The sequence below is a fragment of the Centrocercus urophasianus genome, unplaced genomic scaffold (genome assembly GCF_019232065.1).
Source record: "Centrocercus urophasianus isolate 14NV4802_14NV808 unplaced genomic scaffold, USGS_Curo_1.0 seq_9, whole genome shotgun sequence".
Lineage (NCBI taxonomy): Eukaryota > Metazoa > Chordata > Aves > Galliformes > Phasianidae > Centrocercus > Centrocercus urophasianus.
This window is the reverse complement of record NW_024885532.1, coordinates 23,947,384-23,968,614: the sequence shown is the minus strand read 5'-3', so window position 1 is coordinate 23,968,614 and position 21,231 is coordinate 23,947,384. Positions and strand designations below refer to the sequence as shown.

The 21,231-nt window shown below is 40.2% G+C and overlaps 1 long non-coding RNA gene across 1 annotated transcript; it reads right to left on the bottom strand.

The window, feature by feature from the left end:
• Positions 1-8,550: 8,550 nt before the first annotated feature.
• On the bottom strand, positions 8,551-19,263 carry LOC122171363. The gene is made up of 5 exons (XR_006171984.1): positions 19,163-19,263; positions 17,444-17,587; positions 13,690-13,839; positions 9,658-9,747; positions 8,551-9,040 (listed from the first exon to the last, which is right to left on the bottom strand). It is a non-coding gene; the product is annotated as an uncharacterized LOC122171363 (long non-coding RNA).
• Positions 19,264-21,231: the final 1,968 nt, after the last annotated feature.

Sequence of the window (21,231 nt, the reverse complement as noted above, 5' to 3'; positions counted from 1 at the left end):
AGAGGGCAGAGATTATCACTCACTTATCATGTGCAAGGATTTCATTGATGCACATCATTCCAGTACAAACTGGTAATAACTGTTCAGGGTTGCCCAGAGGAGCTGTGGATGCTGCATCCCTGTAGGTGTTCTCGGCCAGGTGAGATGGGGCTTTGGGCATTTGGTCTGCTGAGAGATGTCCCTGCTACATGTAGCTCAGAGGGTTTGAAATGGAAAAGAAATGGGAATATGTTTGCTGTTGTTGCAGCTAGAATAAGCAAGGTGTAAGTGTGGTGAGGTTTGTAGCAGAAGCTAGTATCTTCCTCCAAACAAGATATGCTGAGGGGAAAAGAAGTAATAATAACCTTTCTCCAGCTCCAAACTATCATCTCTCCGTATCTTGATGGCATTTGATAAGCTTTCAGTGTCAGTCAGAAAGAAAAACATGTATACATTGCTGCTATGGCAAAAATCCTGCTATACACCATCACCAATGGCTGGTGCAAGAAGACCAAAATGTTCTCTCTGATATTGTCAAGTGGCTCAGTTCTGTAAGGTGGTTTCAGTGTCTGTGCGTGCACATCTGTGCCCTTCTCCTTTAGAAAGCTGCTAACACCTTGTCCAGGCAAGCTAAATGCAAAAGAGGACTCAAAGCAATTCTTTTCTAAAATCTGTTTGAAAATAATCAACAAAAGAGGAGAGAATAAATATACAATGTCTACAAGCACCCCAGTTGAAAGTAGGGCTGTGGTGTGAATCTATGTTACTATGTCACCAAGATCACTGCAGGGGGAAGGAGCCATAATGTTTCAACACAGAGAATGGCATCAACAACAGCTTGTGCTCACCCATTATACAAGCCCATGGCACTCCAGTAGACATGATGCTTCACCAATCCCTTATTGACATGAAGAGCATGTTCACAGAATAACTGAATCATTATGACTGGAAAAGATAACTACCCGGTCCAACCATCAACCCATCGCAACCAGGGCCACTAAGCCACGTCACTCGTATCCAGAATATGGAGTTGGGGATGGGGTTTTGCTGGTGAGAGGAGCTAAAAAATGAGAAATGTGCCAAATAAAATGAAGAAGCAGCAAAAATGGGATAAAAGATGAGGAGAGCAGGTCAACAGGTTGGTCTCACTCTGCAAAACTTGTAAAGGCTTCTTGGTGTCGAGTCATGTGAAGGGAAAGTGGGTGGCTCTTGAGACACAGTAAAAATGAGAATTAACTCACCTACTAAATTCTCAGTCATCTTCCTCTTACAACCACTGCCAGGAAGTCTGATTAATCAGTCTAAGTTTAAATAGAACAAAAAAAAAAAAAAAAAAAAAAAAAAAAAAAAAAAAAAAAACCTATGTTCTCTGACTGGTCCACGAGGAAACCATGAATTTGCTCTTTTAATAATTAAAAGTGACCCAGCAGGTTTTCCAGAGCAACCATCTCTCATTCAGAGAATAAAATCTTCTCCACCCATGTATATGGAATCCATTGCATTCTCTGCCCAGATAATCGCATTGTTTTGCCCACTTGGATGAAGTTTCATTTTGTGAGGTGGTTCCCCAAATGCCACTTGTTTTTCTGCTGAGAAAGTACTGTGTAAAATCATTCCAATGATGGAAAAGTAGAAATGTTTTAACTACCTAATTGGTCATCTTTTGCAGATTTCTATGGAAGAAAAAAGAAGTTCATTGCCACTGACAACACAAGATGAATATTTTGCTGAGTATGACTGGCAAAATTTCCACCCCAAGAACACTGCAGTAGGATACATGTCTCACAAGTTTGTGCTTGATTTCTTGCTGTACAAAACCCATGTACTTGTACAGCTCAGCTCATGCTGTGTAAGCTTTGATTTTCAAAGCCAGATTTCTACGTATCTTCACCTTTGGATATTCTCAATGCATCTACTTCACTGAATGGGAGAAATATCATTAATATCTGTGTCTTCAGAGTTCTCCTCCAGGTTACACCTGAGATGTAGCTCTCAAGGCACTGTGTGGGGAAAGGCTCCACCACATTTAATCCCCTGGAGTACTTCATGCAAGTCAGTGAGAGTAACTCTAATGCAAAAAGAGCAGAGGAGGCAGAAATGAGTCTGCAGGCAAAACCCCAGTGAGTCAAAGCGTCCCTCAGCGATGACATCAAATTGCTGGTAGAGGTGAGGCAGCCCAAACACCATGAGGAAGGTTGGGACTCCTTGGTGTCTGTGGGGGTTTCTTTCAGATATGAGCACAGTCTAAAATCTAAAGTCCATAAAAATCTTTCAGTCACTCTGGCTCTAAGAGAGAAGAGAAGATTTTGGTACTGAGTTCGAACGTACCAGAGCAACTGATTGGCAGTGCCACAATGGAAAGAAAAAGGAAGCAGAGCTGAAGAAACTTCTGAGAAGTGTAAAAAACAGCTAACTGGACAGGAACTGAACAAGTTATCAAGTGTTATGGAAGAGGCTGGTTCCTACAGGTATGTCCCATGCAGCCTTTCTGTTTATAAAGTATGTATCAGCACTCCAGTAATCAGGCCTGGACATTTGGGGTTGGAATAGGTGATCTTCGAGTCCCTTCCAACCCAAGGCATTCTATGATTCAAGTTATTCTATTAGGATTAAGCTACTGGACATGAGAAAGCATATACTTTAACAGTGTCTGTAAATGAAAGGCATCATGGAGTTAAGAAATTGCACATCTTTGTTACATAACAGCACAACTAAAAACAAATAATGTATTACTTCATATGGCCATCTCCTGAATTTCATCAAGACCAATTTCATGCTCAAAATCTCACTAGCCTTTGCCTGCTATCAGATAGAGAAAAGGGAAATTAGTGCACTCTTTTTCATTTTTCAGAACAAAAGCACGAGCTTTGAAGCGCTGCCTTTGTGAAAGAAACAGTTGTGGCCTGCTAAAACAAGCAGTACTGAAAAGGTTAACTAATTTGGTTTCCCTGATAAGTTTATCTATGATCAGAACTGAGTCATACAGAAAATACTCCTACAAGATTTGACCTTTTACTTGTATCCCACACTGAGATAATATTATACTTAAAATGGATATCAATAAGAACTTTGTTTTAAAAACTATATTTAAAATAAATTACTTTTAAATAACAGAAACTGTTTTCAATTAGCCCTGTTAAAGGAAATCAACTAGAAAGTTATGTATGCTTTTTTATTTTCTTTATATAAATTATACCCAGGAGTCCTATGATAGCAGCACTATACAAACTATGCACTACCTTTATATTTATTTCTTATCAAAATAAACTTAACAAATTAGATTTGTTTTTACAGCACTTTATATCCAATAATGACAATGTTGTATTGGTCCCAGGATAAAAACAATGAAAGTAGCAGCTGAATGGTATTTTTATTAAGAGTTAACAAAAATGTCCTGTGCAAACACAGTGTATAAAGAAAATTAATTCCATAATTCCTTATGATGAAGGCGTCCCTCTCTTTTTTCTTTTTTTCTCACAATATCAATCTCATTTGGAAGGATCATTTTAAGGGGAAAACTGTAAGTTTTAACATGACTTACTCAGCAAAATGATATAGCTGAACTTAAACATTGCTGACTGCTACGATTTAATATTAGGACCTGGCAAATGTTATGATAACTTAATACTTTTTAAAAGAAAACTTGTTTGTTACTGAAGATTTTGGGAGCTCAGAAGAAATATAATCTAAAAAAATAACACAGCTAAAGATCCAAAGAGAGGTCTCTTCTTTTTCCCATTTTTTCCATTTCCTTTACCTTGAGCTGGTTCCTCCATGCGAGCACATTTAAAGGCCTTTTACTGGTGGCAGATTCAAATATCTCTGAGATATTCACCATACAAACTCAGCAAGAGTCCACGTTTTCCTCCAGCAGTGGAAAAATGGCAGGGCTAATAGTCTGGGGTTTGTTACTATAAATGAGTCCTCACACCAAAAAAATAAAAATAAAAAAATAAAAAAATAAAAAAACATTGTTTAGAACATGTGGTTTGCTGCTATTAAGTTAACAGTGGAAAATCTCATTACTTTTAATTTTATTTTGTGGTGGGATTGTTTTGTAGACTGTGGCAGATTTCCTCTTAAGTAGAGCCTCTCCTCCTACCTTGCAGCACTCTACTCTGCAAGCAGCTCTTTGCACAGCTCGCCTCAGTGTTTCAGGTCAAAGTGTTGAATTAAAAAAAGAAAACAGATTTTTCCCCATGTGTGCCTCTCATGTGCCATCCTCTCCAGCTCTTGCCCTGACAGAGGAGTGTTCCAAAGAAGACCCTGGGCTGAGGGTGTTCTCCATGCAATGCTAAGAACATATCTGTTCCTACTGAAAGCTCCAAAGGGGCAAATAAGGCATCGGACCAATCCTGATGTCACCTCTACGCAGGAAGCCCTGTGAAGAAGCAAGGTGTAACATGGGTGGATGAAACTGGAGCTCAAAGTGGCCAGAGTAGAAAAGAGAAGATTGTAATTGTAATTGCAGATTGTCATTGTAATTGGATTTCTTGTCAAAGTTCGGAAGCCTCTCATCTGATTTCTGACTTTGGATTGAAGCTACAATTATTTATGAGAATGGAGGACCAAATGTGCAATTTGGGGTGAAAATATTGCCAAGGCAGAAGCCTTGCTCAGAGCTTAAAAGCTTCTATATACAAACATATATATATCCTACTTATTGTGACTCAAATCTGAAACTATTATGGTTTAAAATATCAAGTGAGATTCAGGGTCACATAATATTTGCTTTCCATCAACAGCCCAGTGGATTTCCCTGTAACATATGCTTGCACATGACAAGGCTCACTCTCGTGCAGAGGTGAGCCATTACATTGTAAATTCCATTTGCAATACAATCCTTATGTAACTCAGCTTGTGTATTTCCAGATAGCCTTTTATTTTCAAGTTCAGCCATTCCCCTGGCACTCAGCACTTTTCCAGGTACTGGTTTGTCATGAGAATTTGACATCTGCTTCCTGAATAAACAAAATATATGCACATAAGATCAGTGATGATCAGATACTATATTTCTTTTGAACATCTCTCTAGTCCCCACTTCTTAACAAAGCTGCCAGAAACTGAGCTCTGCATTCAGATGATGACTCACCCAGCCCCGCTGCTGCCAGGGTCTCACTTTTCCATCAGTGGTCATTCTGGGAGCTCAAGTCAGTCTCTCAATATTTTTTTGGAAATCAGGGAAGGAAATGGATCAGCTGCTCAGTGAATACAGGTCTTATGGGGAGTGGCTGAGGAAACTGGGATTGTTTAGACTGGAGAAGAGGAGGCTCAGGGGAGACCTTATTGCTCTCTACAACTCCCTGAAAGGAGGTCATGGCAAGGTGGGGGTCAGCCTCTTCTTCCAGACAACAGCAATAGGATGAGAGAGAATGGCCTCAAGTTGCACCAGGGGAGATTCAAGATGGATATTAGGAAGAACTTCTCCCCAGAAAGAGTGGTAAAGCATTGGAACAGGCTGCCCAGGAAGGCACTGTCCCAGCAGGTGTTAAAGAATCATGTAAATGTGGCATTGAGGGACATAGTAGGTATGATGAGGATGAGTTGGTGGTTGGACTAAATGGTCCTAGAGGTTTTCCAACCTTAATGATTCTATGATTCTTTGATTCCATGAAGGGAGGAACTCTGACTAGTCTGAATTCCCAAACACTCAACAGTGCTCGGCTAGAAGTGCCACTGTATGGGCACAGCTCGTATGTTTGCTTCTATCCAGCTGCACTATGATTTTACAAAAAGCTAAAGCAAAGCAGAGGGCTCCTCATTGCTTCATTTTGAATAAGAGTGCCTGGGGAGTAGGCGTCTGATGTTTGCAGTGGCATGAGCACCTGCAGTTTGTGGGCTAGCGTGGAGGAGCAGCAGAAGTTCAGCATCTCTGCAACATCAGGCCTTGAACTAAACACACATGATTTCAAAGATGACTTTCCAGGGGTGCAGTGAGTGGCTGCTGCCATTTCAAGAGTGGGTGCCATTTAGAGCATTATCAGAGGTTTAGGAAATGAATTCAGAGCTGGATATGAAAACATATTGATCATCGCCTTAGAGATGAACAAAAGTTAAATGTGACCAGGCTGAGACAGAAAAACATTCATCTCTTGACAGATGTCCAAAGTACCAGCTGAGACTGAGAGCAAGCACTGAGACCTTGATGACGGTGTGATGCTTTGGAGCTGCACTACCCATAGTGAAACCAGCTCAATTTTGACATCTGCTACATGTGCAATTTAAAAGTGAACTTGCAAAATGGGGATTATTTTGAGAGCTAAGTGAAACTAGCTTGTTCAGTCTGTAGAGCTCTTGGGTTCACTTTCTTTGTTTTACTTTGTACAGTTCTATACACCAAGAGTTTTGCTTTGAGTTTTAGGTTGAAACAAAGCAAAACTGATCACAAAGCACTGTATTTTGATTTTTCAGATTGAAATTAGGTCTCACACAGAAATTTTCAAAAGCCAAAGTGCAGAGCATTGGGAGCCTGCGTTTCAGCCCAGTCCGTTTCCAAGCTGTCAGCCTGAGGCTCAGAGCCAAGTTTTCCTTACGTGCACTGATGCTGAGAGCTGCCTTCTCTGTGCAGTCCCACATCCACACAAAACGCCCTAAAACCACCCGATTTTGCAGTTTCTTCCAGGAATAATAGGTGAAGCCATCCCAGCGTTGTCAGATTTAACTAACGTCAAATAGTGCCAAGTTAGTAATTGCTACCTTCAATAGATTTGTTTCTAGCTAAGTCCACGAAAATTATTACAAAAGCACATAAATCCTGAGCTACAGTTAGCACTATTTTCTGCTAGAATGAAAGCCGCATGCTTACCTTTATTATAACAGACATGTCTTGCCAAAAGCAGTAGGGCAGAGTGTCCAAAACACCCTCCTGAAGAAAGCTTTGAAGAAACACCTACTTAAACATACTTTCAGCCTTTATTTTATCCACTTTGCACATTTATTTTCTTAGCAGCCCTCGAGCCCAATGGTTAACACGTTGGATTATCGTTCTTACTGGCCACAGAAAATGATTTCTGTCTCACTTACAACAGAGCTTATTATCATACTTCCATGCTCATCATTTAACTTTCCACTATATTAATAACCTGGGCCGGTTTTACCCAGCGAGCAACCTAAACCTTCTGACTTTGACAGAAACCTTGTGTGCTTATTTCTCTTTCTAACCATCAAAGAAGGTCACTGAGCTACCCTAGGTATCAGCATTTTTCCTGTGTGATTCACTCACACCAAGCAAACCCTCTAGACCAACATTTCTTCCGTTTCTGAATTTGTACTTAACCAATAGGATCAACAGGCCCCCTTCTCCGTGGGTGGTGATAATGTCAGTACACCACTGCCCAAATAACCTTTCTCTATAGGGAAATGCTAACATTTAATTCTTTAAATTTAAACCACATGTATTTTGGTCTCATAACCGTACTCTGCATTAACTGCCTTTTGTTATTAATTTGTATCACTAAAAACCCTAATGAAACCGGTTATTTAAATTGGAAATGTTAAGTGCAGTAGACATCTAAAATTTGGGTATGAGCTATAATACATCAAAATATTTAAATAGTAACTAAATATTTTACCTAACCATTGTAAATACATTTGCAGAATTAATAATGACACAGCCCTGCGTATGTTCAATGTAAAGCCTCGTCTCCAAAGAGCTGTTCTCTTCAGTCCTTTGCAGGGAACATAAGCAACAGCCAGAGAGGCTTTTGAATGGTTTCTATCAGTTACCTTCATCTTACCCAGAAACAAAAAGTGCCATTTAAGTACTGCGTATGTGAGACCTCCGCTAAGGAGAATAAATTACATGTGAGTTGGCCACATGCTATTTTCCTCCTGGTGTTCTCTGGAAGAGACACTGCCACTGTATACAGTCCTTACAAACATTGCCGTGGGGTGACCACAAACACACAGCTGCCAGCACAGTGCAAATACTGACATTTGGGACCAGGACTCAGGGACTCTTATTCAGACAACAGGAAAACGAGATAATTCCTCAGCAAAATGTAACACAATTGAAAATGTTTTTAAATTAAAAAAAAAAAAGAAAAAGAACAAACAGTCAAATTAGGTCTTAAAAATTTGGGGGGAGGAGGGCAAATTTTTAAATTTCTTCAGTATTAACACATGATCTAGATAATGGTTGCATCGCCCTCTGCTTACAGTTATTATTCTAATTACATGTTTCGTGTCTCAGCATAAAGACTTATAAAACCTTAAACTGCCGATCACAGAGTTTCAATACCAGTCCATTATTTTTTGAATTGCCTTTTTCAAAGCATCCGCTACCTCCCAGGTGCAGATTTACACCATCTTCTTTGTTTTTTAAATAGGAATTCTGTAACTCATTCCACAAGCCAAACAGTTCACTACTGCAGAATCTTCTTCTGGACCAAAATCACTGAATCATAGAATCATAGAATTGCTCAGGTTGAAAAAGATGTTCAAAACCATCGAGTCCAACCATGACGTAACCATCCTACCCTAACAACTCTCCACTACATCACGTCCCTGAGCACCGCATCCAAACAGTTTTTAAACACATCCAGGGATGGTGACTCAACCACCTCCCCAGGAAGCCTATTCCATTGCTTAACAACCCTTTCTGTAAAGAAATGTTTCCTGATATCCAACCTAAATCTCCCCTGGCTCAACTTGAAGCCCATCTTTACCTATTCTGTCTTGGGGAGCTCACTGGGGCTGGTAAATCACACAAAAAAACAGCAGTCATTGAAAGTGGCTGCAGTAACAAGAGGCATCCTTGGGGCTTGGTCACCAATTTCAGGATGCTTAGGTTGCAGCTCTCCATGGCTTCCTATAATTCTTTCCCATCTCACAGTTTTTCGGTTATATAATTCCCAGTCCATAAAATGCTGTTGCACACTCTGGGATTTGGTAAAAATGTTCAAAATATCATTGCTCCCTTCTAAAGAGACAAACCAGTCCTGGTTCTCTGTAGGAGTGTTCCTCTACCTTCCTCCTGCTCAGACTGCTGGCATGAGTGATGCAAGGAGAATGTTTGTTTCTCCTCTCCCACAACCACTGCTGCTGTGCCTGGGGGTTCATCCTGGAAAAGAATCATACAGACTCAGTAAAAAAAAAAGAGTGAACAAGAATAATTTTTCTGCTTCATTTGCAAATTATAGAATTAATATTTACACGATTAAACCCCATTTCCTGATTGCTTTGTGGGTCACCCTACACCATGCTATTTTCTGTAACAATTTGACTTTTAAACTTCTGCAACAATAATCCAAATTCCTGTCGATCATAATGCTACTGACCGATAAAAAACAGTTCATGGGAAAGTTTTATCTGCCTATACAATCCTCATTGATTGCCTGTAGTGAATTTCACACACAGTTTGCTACCCTCTCACAATTTTAGCTTCATTATGAGTTATAGATTTATGCACTATATTGTTTTTATATGTTATATTCTAGAAGAACATTCAGTTCAGCATTGTACAATGCCTATATAACCACACCAACTAATATATTCAAGGTTTTTTACTTCCCTCCTATTCAGCAGACCATCAAAAATGAACCTGATTAACATAGCTTTGTAATTACTGCATGTATTTCTCTAACTCTGTGTAGCTGAGTGCCTGGTACCTGAAGTTACCACTTTCTTCATCAATATTAGTTTGCTGCATCATGCCCCAATCTGAGGAATTATGCTTACTTTTTCCAGACTCCCAACACTGTTGAACCTCCAACCACTGTATTCTTGCTGGGAAGCCCCATTTTCTCAGTCAGAGCCTGCGCGCGTCATCTGCAAGGGAAAGATGGACTGTTCAGTGCCCCAAGCCCTGAGCCTCACAGCTGTCTTCTTGTGCTCTCCCGCAGCATCAGCATCTCCCCACCCGCATACGGGTTCAGCTCAGACACCTTAATTCAAAACAGACCTTTGATGGCATCCTGTTAAACACAATAACCCTCTACTTGCTAGATACGGAATTACTTTCCTGCCCCTACTCCTTGTTAAACATGGATAAAACACCTTAGGTGGAATTACTTTCACAGCTGTGCCACTTCTGACTTTGTTAAGCCTTTATAAAGGTGTATTGCTGTTGTTTTTTTTTTTTACGGTGTTCTTCTGCAGCTGTATCAAAGTTCAGATGCCCACAGGAAGGTACCCAATGCCCTCTGGAGCAACCCAGAGTCTCTGCAGCACCTGTAGTGGGTTGACAATGACAGCGTGGGACCTACAGGAGATCTGCACCACTGAACTGTCAGCAAGAGGCCAGTTGGGACTCCCCAGGGGCTCCAAAGCGACACAGGGCAATGCTTAGGCACGTGCATTTCTTCCAAAATTAACACAATGAAGTATAAAATAAAGGAAAAAAAGTAACTAAACAAAAATTAATATGATCGCTTAACTAAAAGCTGGGAAAATAATACTCCAAAGATATAATTTCACTTTGATATGCAGAATAAATCCCATACCTACCTGTATAAAAGCCAGTTGTAGATAATTGCTGCAAATCATCCAGGTCCCATAAAAATAAAGCGCATAATGGAATAGCTAAATTCACTGCACTTTGATGCTCTTTTTACTTCATATTTTAGAAGACTGATACATTTTTAAAGTTAAATACTGAAAACAATAATTGCTTTGAACTATTCTAGAGTGAACTTTTTTAATTCTAAGTACATATGCTATTTTTTCTCATTCAGCAACAGTGTTTTATACTGTCCAAAAGAAAAGCATTGTGACATTTGTATTTAAATAATTTATTGAAAAAGATATGGACGCCTACGGCACAATTATTTCCCATCACTTCACAGTAAGTCCAAATTTTGAAAACATAAAATTAATTCACATCATAATGTATTCCTCAGAGCCAAACCTTGGAGATTGTTCTCATCTTTCCCCCGGATAAATTCCTTCCAGTACCTAAAGGGAGCCTGCAGGAAAGCTGGGGAGGGAGACTGTAGTGATAGGACAATGGATAATGCCTTTAAAAAAGGGGCATAAAAGAGGGGAGATTTAGATTAGACATTGGGAAGAAATTCTTCACTATGGGTAGTGAGGCACTGCCACAGCTGTGGGTGCCCCATTCCTGGAGGCACTCAAGGCTGGGTTGCATGGGGCCCTGGGCAGCCTGAGCTGCTGGCTGGCACTGCCCATGGCAAGGGGCTGGGATTGGGTGGGCTTTAAGGCCCCTTCCAACCCAAGCCATTCTGTCATACTATGAAATTTAGGCTGAAAGACAGAGCTATTTATATTCAGAACTATTTATAATCATCAGAGCTGTAATGGGTTGGAACAAACCTCGAGTGGAATACAAGGTTGGGCAGTACACCTCCTGCATGGATTTTTCAGCAAGTTTGGTTTTAACAGCCAGAAGACCAGACTCAGCAGACCTGGAGTACTCAAGCAATAAGCAGTGATGTCTTGATTCTTCATAATTCTGGCACAGCTTTGTCAGTGTTGTTATCAAAATTATGCTCTTAATATTAAAGGAATCTGCATCTAATAACCAGGTGAACACTTAAGAGGTGACATAACTCTCATTTTAATAGGCATCAAAATGATTGCGTGATTCTCAAGTTTTATTTATGAAGTAGAAAGTGAAACTCTACTGTTCTTTACTTCAGACTCAATCTGAAGCAATTCTGCTGATTTCAGTTGCTTCAGTGAGTTTACTTCAAGCTGTTATCAAAGTAAATGAGATTTGCATTCATCACCTTATTCTGTATGCCCTTTGGGGGAACTAAAGCCCAAAGCCCATCATAAAAACTGATGATTATCACTACTTGATAGTCATCATGGGAGGAGAGTTCACAGTGGTGAAGGTGACACATGCAACTGCAAAAGGCAGGAGACATCATTAACCAGGCATTGGTTTGCTTCAACCATCCTCTGCCCTCTGTTCGTTATATGGCAGGGTTACGCAGTGCAAAGATTCTGAGAAAATATTCTCACAGTCTGCTTCAATGTAGACCAGCCAACGTTGTCTTGGTTTTTATTTGGAGTAACGTATCCTTCAAAAACTGTATTTTAAAGCAAACTTTTTTTTTTTTTTTTTTTTTTTCTGTCACGGCCAAATTCTCCACTTCTGGGATTCACAATATTTTCCTTTTTCCAGAATGACACCTGCTGGTGGGAGAAGCATGGATGAATTACAGATATTCTGTGATTCAATAGCAGCTAACCTAACCATACTCTCTGAGCGTGCTCATCACCTGTGTCCAGTAAACTCTTGATAATAAACATCTGGAAATGTAAAGATACTATAAGGAGCATGTTGTAGAAGCAACATAGTTTTCAAATCTGATTTAATATTTGCTCTTATTAAATCACGAAGATACCATCCACCAAAGCGTTGCTTCAGTGGTGTTTCAGTGTCATATCCTAGTATTATTTTGGGAAGCCCTCAGCATGGATATGTCAAATTGAGGTGAAAGCCTGAACGAAATCCTTCCTATCCTATGCAAAAAGCTGCTGTGCTGCTTCAGACCTTTCAGTGTGAGTAAAACCAGCTGCTAACGCTATTATTGGTGCTTAACACTCCAGAAGATTAGCATCTCAAAGAGAAGCATTATGCACATGTCCCTCAACTGGTATACGAGGACATAGCTAGGAGAGACAGAAAGCAAGCTGTACCTTTGCCAAAACGATGACAAATGCTCCTCAATATGCCAGGCAGCATTAGGATCTGTAATGGATTTCTGTACCCTCAGCACCTCTAATGTCTGGGGCTGCTGGAGAAGGTTCCAGCTATAATGGAGCTGGACTTGAGCTTTTCATGCTTTCAGCACATTCACAGCAATATTTCCAAAAGTGATTTCCAATGCTCGAAACATCCTCACTGTGGATGCACAATTTTATCTCCTTTTTCTGAGATGCTAACTACCCAAAGTCCCCTGTGATGGCAAGCTAAAGTGGAGGTGCCCAGGACCCTGAAGAAAACATATATATTGGACCACGAAAAATCTAGAAATCTGAATTATTGAAGCTACTCTCAGATAATTGCAGACAGTAACTTGTGGTCACGTACTAAATCATATTTTGAGACCTGTATGATTTGAGCCCAACTTATGAAGAAATATTTGTGAAAAAAATGTCCAACTAAAAAGAAAACAGTATCAGAAATTAAATTCAGAACTAGAATTCAATGAATTATTTTGAATTATTTGCAAGGCAAATGTAGAATTATAGAATGGTTTGGGTTGGAAGGGACCTTAAAGATCATCTAGTTCCAACCCCCTGCTATAGGCAGGGACACCTCCCTCTAGACCAGGTTGCTCAAAGCCCCATCCAGCCTGGCCTTGAATGCTTCCAGGGAGGGGGCATCCACAGCCTCTCTGAGCAACCTGTCCCAGTGTCTCTCCAACCTCACAGTAAAGAATTCTTCCTAACATCTAGCTTAATTCTACCTCTTCCAATTTAAAGCCATTTCCACTTGTTCTATTGCTCCATGCCCCTATAAAAAGTCCCTCCCCAGCTTTCCTGTAAGCCTTCAGGTACTGGAAGGCTGCTATAAAATCCCCCTGCAGCCTTCTCTTCTCCATGCTGAACAGCCCCAGCTCTCTCAGCCTGTCCTTGTAGGAGAGGTGCTCCAGCCCTCTGATCACCTTCCTGGCCCTCCTCTGACCCTGCTCCAACAGCTCCATGTCCTTCTTATGCTGGGGTGCCCAAAACTGGACACACATTCAAGTGTGTTCCTCTTGAGTAAATCATTAAAATATAGATAATGTTATGGCATACCTCATCACAATGCCAGAAGGCAAATTCTGTGCTGATTAGAGAATTAGAATGCAACTTAGGAGCTTTGGCTTGGATTCCTGGATTTGTCACTGGCCTCCTATATAGCTCTGAGCGGACAGCTTCACATCTCTGTTCCTCCAGTTCTTCCATCTGTGAAAAGACAATAACATTTTTATGTTTTATGATTCATGAAGATAGTTATGTGACGGATTTCCAAAGATTACTTTTATTTTGGAAAATGCAAGCACATGAAAAAAGGGGTATATTGCTGTAAACTCACTGGATAATAGGAGACACATGAGGCTGTTTGCTTCAACAGATACTTCAGAGATAGAGTTTCTTCAAACGTATTCCTTGTAAAATTTATCATGTCCAGCCAATGGTTGCACATACTTCTGGTTTTAGAGCCCTTGTTTGCCATGGCAAATGAAATACATGCATGTTATAGAAACAGCCCAGAATTCAAATAAGCCTCTGCAAAAGGATGAGAGCTCTGAATTTGGTCAAATTTTCCTGCTCTCTTAACTCAGCCTATTGAACTCACACTGAATGGAATAACCTTACTGTTGGAACCATTTCCACATCCTTATCCTTTTACTCCACCTAGGACATTCTGAACTTCTACCATCAGTAGTCACCAAGTTACCAAGTATTTGTCCCAGAAGGACGAACGCTACGTAACTGGACATTACTTACCTATCACCAACCTGAACAGCAGTGCCTCTGCACAGAAGAAGTAAGAATGCTCCAGAGCATTGCATATATTTGTATTTCTCTTCTTTATTGCCTTTTTTTTCCCCTTTCTACTCTCTCTCACTTTCTTTCATTTGGGTTCTTTGCCATCTTATAACCCTACCCTGAGCACCAGAATGACAGTTATTGATTCTCCATCTGAAAACATACACTTTCAGCAGAAGCATCATATATTTTAAACTCTGTTAAGAGAAAAACAGAGGTAATCCACGCTGTAGTCTGAATCCACACAGGACCACTAAACACTGCACACTGTGCAGGATGTAATATCAATTCATGGAGAGAAAAATACATAACAACCTCACCCAAACTAGCTGCAGGTAAATTCAATTAGAGAATTGCACCTTTACTTCTCCTCACTTCCTCTCTTTCTACTTCACTACTTCTCTCCCTTCTCCTCAGAGAAAAAGAAATATTAAATACTTTGCTGTACCACAGCAAATTCTGCACTGAGATCCAGAGAGGTTAGATTTACAATATGCCCTTTTTCCATTAAATCAAAAAGTTCCAGATTTGCATGTCATTTTCAGACTTTTTTTTTTTCCAAAATTGATTATTTCAATACTTCTTTCTATTTACTAAGTACATTTTTTTTCCTCCAAGATCTGTTTTAAAGACTTGCGCCCTTGATCTTTTTACCCAGATTAACAAACCTGCTCTTGTCGCAGTGACTCTTCCCTTCTTGTAAGACACTCAGGCATGTGGTTTCATACACCTATTTTGTCTGAATTCTGGACTAACATCTACCCCACTCCACTGACTTGAGTATCCAGACTTTGCCCTATTTCTTCATCATTTTAGCCTGGAGGTCCAACGCAGATTCTATTTCATCTTACCCCTGCCTTCAGTGCAGAGCAGCCTTCCCCTCTTCCTCAGTGTTTTCTAGATGAAGAAGCTTTTGCTATTTCCTTCCATTGGTTCTTACTTCATTCCTACTCACCCTGCTCTCTTACTCATCACTTTCTTTGTCGATTCCTCTTCTGTCTTTGCACTACCTACAGATGTATTTTCACTGGTGATTACCCATCAAATTAAATAAGGTGCTCTCACCATTACCATTTTTTCCTTTGTTTCGTATACAAGTTCCGGATAGTTTTCACACTTGAGGGAAAAAAAGAAATAGCCTCTGCAGTTCAGCTCCTTGATTCTTCTTAATGCGGATGACTTCAACAGTTAATTCATGTAGCTTATCAAAACTTTTTATCTTCAAAATAAGGAACCTTAACTACAGTTCTGCCTCTATTTAGTCTTCTATTTAATGCAAATGCAATAGGCTTGTGAGTATTTGTTTCCAACTTCCTTATATGTTGTTTTTTCTCTTCTTTTTTTCATGGTCTTCATCAAAAGTAAATCTAAAATAGGTTCAGTTGAGAAGTCATTTGGTTACCTACTCTATCTATAGGTACATGGGCCCTACCTTGAGAAGTAAGGCCCTACTTCTGCATGTCTTTCACTGGAGATCACAGAATGAATCATAGAATCATAGAAAGGCCTGAGTTGAAAAAGACCACAATGATCATCTAGTTTCAATCCCCCTGCCATGGGCAGGGTAGCCAACCTCTAGACCAGGCTGTCCAGAGCCACATCCAGCCTGGCCTTGAAATACAGAGTTACATGTCTGTGTGAGATACAGATGAGAAACATCTAGGAAATATAAATCTTACCAAAATATGTCATTTCCAGTTGTATTTATTCGTCTAATTATACTATTTGCGACCTGATGATAAGGATGGAATGAGAGCTGCAGCATCGATCCAGAATGATCCCTACTTGTTCTAACTAATGTTTCTCAAAGCAATGTTAACACAAATTTTGTGTTCAGCCAGCAACAAGTCTGTTCTTTTATTTTTTTTTCTGAGAGACAATTTGAGACAAATTATTTTTTTCTTTTAGAAAGCCAGTATCTAAAATTTTCAACTCCCAAAGCAAATGTATCATTAGATAGCACAAAACCTATGGCTGCTGGACTCCTGGCTGCCCTAACACTGGTGTACCTCAAAAAAAGCAGCTGCCCAGCAGTGAGGAAGCCTCAGAGCTGGATATCTGAAAGGGGTAACAAGTCTGAGAATCTGGGAGGCCTGGAGGGGAGAACCAGGTAGGTTTGAGCCCCCACCAGCCTGGGAGGAGGGAGCTGGAGAGCTGCAAGCCCTCTCCACAGATATGGAGGGAGCTGGCTGAGCTGAGGCAAAATTATTCCTTTCTAATGGTGTTCTGTTCTAATAGATTGGAGCCCACCCTAAAAGTGAGCTCTCCCACCGTCACGTCCCAATGCACCTTTGCTCAGAGCATCTCAAAGGCTGGCCCAGCAGGGACCCAAATGCTCCCATCTGCTCCTCTGGGGTTTCACTGCCATACCTTGGAACATTAAAGTGGCCATTTCCAGCCCTTTCCCACTGGGAACGTTTTGACACTGCTCTTCCCTACAGAGCAATAGCATTTCCAGTTACTACTAAAATATGTAAAACTTTCACAAGCATTAAAAATGTGAAGCAAGAGCAGCATTTCAGCTACCAGATGAGTAATACCTCTGAAGAAGACTTAACAAAAAGTTTGTGGGAATTTTTGTCCAGCTTTATTTACTGCTACAAATTGCTTACCAGACCGAGCCTGTTCAGACTGCTGTGCTTGTTACACCAGCAGAAAAACAGCTTTAACTCTGCAAGTCCTTTTTTTCTTGCAGTGTACTTTCACTCACTTTCACTAACACGATACAAAAATGATGCCTTGGGATTACAATTGCGTGATGGAAACTTTTTACTACACTTCAGTGAACCTTAAGGGAAAACACGTACATATATATACTGTGGATATTATGTGGATTTCCAGGAACCCTGTCAAAATTATCTCATGAAACGTTAAAAAAAAAAAAAGACAACTAGAAAGAAAACTGCTTCATTAACTTCTTCCATTACTCACACCAACGGGTAGATGTAAGACCAAAACTAAAAGCATTATTTTCAAAAGCCTTTTGAAAATGTGGCTGGGTTTCCTACCCTCTTACCTCTGTGAGCCATGCAGAGAATGAGTAGTCCGTGATCTTCTGAGCATCAAAACACCACCTAAAGCAGCAATGTAATTCCAGATTACGTCCAAAATGCTGAATTGTTTAATCCATGAACAAACCACAGTGTACTTTGTTATACATCTGGGAAAAAAAAAAAAAAAAAAAGAAAGAGAAAGAAAGAAAAAAAAAAATTAGGGTATGATGAAACAGAAAACTCTCTTTGTGGTTTTTTGTATATCATCCTTGCCACTTTCATAATTAGAGGACATAGGCTACCATTAAAGTCAATTGCAAAGTTCTCGTTGACTTCAGTAGATGTAAACCAGGCATTAATATTATGCTTTTCAGTTTTCTTGAGGTTTAAACACCCCATAAAATAAATTTACAGATGAACTAGTAAATGTACACTTACAAAGAAACCTCCTAAGGAGTCCCTGAAGCCATATTTTTAAATGCTGCTATTCATTTGGTTTCTATCGACCAGATTAAGGGACTGTCAAACAAGGGTGCATAGATCAAGAGCTGCAATAAGAAATGCTGAAAATACACTCCAGCAGTCTAATCCCAAAAATATCATTTGACGTACTTGACAAAATGGACTTAGAAGAGGGTTTCATGTTATGTGACATGTTTCACGAGTACAGAAAACCCTATCTATTTATTTATCTGTCTATCCATTTCACTGATCTGTAAATGAAAACATGTACAGGAGACACAGCAACTTTTTTTTTTTTTCCCAGGAACCCTTTCAAAACCACTCACATAAAAACACAAGAAAAGTTAATTGAGAATGAGAGTCTAACTGATGAGAAGTCAGAAACACTACCATCCGGAGCTGACATTTTCTTCTATACAACTATGTGCCCATTGGGCATAATTTTTGATCTTGCAGACTTTCCACATGTAAAACTCCAATTGACTTCAGTGCAAATGAATGAACTGCAGGATCTAATTAAGCCTGATGAGGTCTGAAAAACAATCTTATACGGTGCCTGAACATTTCCATGAATTACAAAGATTTTCAAGATACTTTGCCTAGCTCATTGCCAAATAAGCATCTGCAAATATTTAGAAGGATATGTAAATATAAGGTGAGCATTAGATGATAAGCAGATATAAGGAGCTAACAGTTACCTGAACTGACTTGATGAAGGCTTTATTAATGGAACATCATACGTGACATTACCGTACAAAGAGTGGTGACTGATGGATGACATTTGCATAATAATCTTGCACTACTGGCACAAGCAGAAAGGCCCTTTTGACAATTAATAACCACTTGGGAAATGTTTGCCTATTACCACACAGAAGCATGGTAGCAGAGGCAGGGATATTGTCCAGCTTTCCAGGGTAGAATTCAACCTCAACTGGAAGACCTTGTTTTCTTTTTCTACCACATCCTGATTCATTCAGGAAAATTCAGCTTCTCTACATGTGAGCTGGAGTTCTGCAGTTGCCATCCATCAATTCTGCTCAGTGCTGATTCATCTCCAAAGCAGATACATACTAGATGTATGGCCAAAACCATATGAGAATAGACAGCATACTCACAAAACTCAAGTCGGTGTTACAATGCAAACACGTTTTGAAAGCAAAACGAAGCTGCAGAAATCAGTCTTTTATTCTTAATTTATGTAAACTGATTCTTGTAAATTCAGTGTTACCTTAACATGGCATTCTCCATATACCTGCTGTTACAGAACTAATGAACCTCACCTGTTCTGCGTTCAGATATGGAGTACTCAGTACAGAAGAGACATGGAACTGTTGGAGCACATCCAGAGGAGGGCCACAAAAATGATCCAAGGGATGGAACACCTCTTCTATGAGGACAGGCTGAGAGAGCTGAGGCTGTTCAGCATGAAGGCTCTGAGGTGATCCGAGAGCAGCCTTTCAGTATTTAAAGGGGGCTGTAAGAAAGAAGGGGACAGACTCTTCAGCAGGGTTTGTTGTGATAGGACAAGGGGAAATAGCTTCAAACTAAAAGAGGAGAGATTTAGACCGGATGTAAGAAAGAAGTTATTTGCAACAGGGGTGGTGAGGTGCTAGAACAAGTTGCCCAGAGAGGTGGTGGATGCCCCATCCACCCAAGGTCAGGCTGGATGGGCCTCTGAGCACCGGATGGAGCTGTAGGTGTCCCTGTTCATTGCAGGGGAGCTGGACCAGATGGCCTTTCAGGGTCCCTTCCAACTCAAATGATTCTATGATTCTAAGACTATTTCCACTATGTGGCATCATACCCACAGAGACCCATCATTGGGATGGTGTTCTCAGGCCCACACAGACTGACAGAGAGACTGATGGCAAAGAATCACAGAATGGTGGTCTAACTGAAATTGGGAAGGACCTTAGGAATCCATGTGATCCATGCCCCAGTCATAACAGGACTAATGTCTACATTACGTTTGGCTCCCAAGACCTTCTTGGCCATTCTTTATGTCCATTCAGGAAAGTGGCAAAGAAGCCGTGCTGGAGGCTGGCCACAAATGATAAAATTTGAGAGCTCCACATTTCCCTTAAGGCAACAGGGACAGGCTGCAGGTCCAAGTAAAGGCCAGAGGCAATACCAGAGGGGTCACTTCCAGCCTAGCCACTGGTGCACCCAGCTGGTGACTGCTCAGCCACTCTGTGAGGATGATGTATGGAAAGTCTGAGCATGGGAAGGAGCTGTGTGAGGCAGAGAAGATGAAATCTCTGGAAATATTTGCTGTTAGGTCTTAGTAAATCTCTATGGAATATTTGGTAACTGTGTTTTTTTCCACTTCTTGAAACAGTCGACCAAATTTGAAAAGCTTTGTGGAGATGGCAGAAGACATATACCTGATTCAAAGGAAGAGAAAGATCTGTCTTTGCTCTTAAACTTCTTAAAACTCAGGGTTGCATTATTATTATTTCTTTTTTCTTAAGTAGAATAACAACATGGGTGTTTTTGTTGTTGTCTTTTTTTTTTTTTTTTTACCAGCCTTCTTATAAGAAGTTAAATCACTTATCACTATGGCTAATACTTTAAAAAAAAAATTCTAGAGAATGACATCCCATATAAATATATTTGACCCAAATGTGAGTTTGGCTAAGTTCTAAACTGAGAACAGAATCTTATAGCAGAAAACATTAGGAAAACTTCCTCAGGGGCAGAGCTGCCCATCCTGCCTGCAATACTGTTTATTAAGCACTTTGGAATCCGTAGACACGAACAGAACCATGTAACCAAAGCTTCTGGCCTGCATTGCCCCACTCCCTCTTTCTGCTGCAGTAACTTACTGTTAATTATTGTTATGAACCACAGCTGGCTGGTGGGAGCACCAGGCAAGCATGATTTCCTCTGGAACTAAACTCCGGGAAAAGAAAAAATTCTGAATATGCATTGCATCAGGATTAAAGACAAATTGTGAAGTTTGCTTCCAGAGCAAATGCTGGTGCATTCAAAGCCTATTAAGGTACAGGGGAGGGAGTGCCAAAGGACGAGAGCACTCCGCAAATACAGCTGCAATTCCATGAAGTCAGAGCAAGCAGCCCACAAGATGAAGTAAGTAAGGGATGCAGTGTAACAGCCCACAAAACACAAACGGATCTTGCTGTTTAAACTATTTAGACCATGAGACCCAAAAACTGATGAAATTAAACATAAAAAATACGGCCGTTGTCTTCAGGTCAGGTTTTACTTGTGGATTTTATCTTACAGCTCTAAATCCCAATTGTTAAAATGTTTTCTCTATTGTCATTATTATTAAGGTACTTCTTTTTAGGCTTCCAGTATGGGACATCACTAACTGGTAAGGGATCAT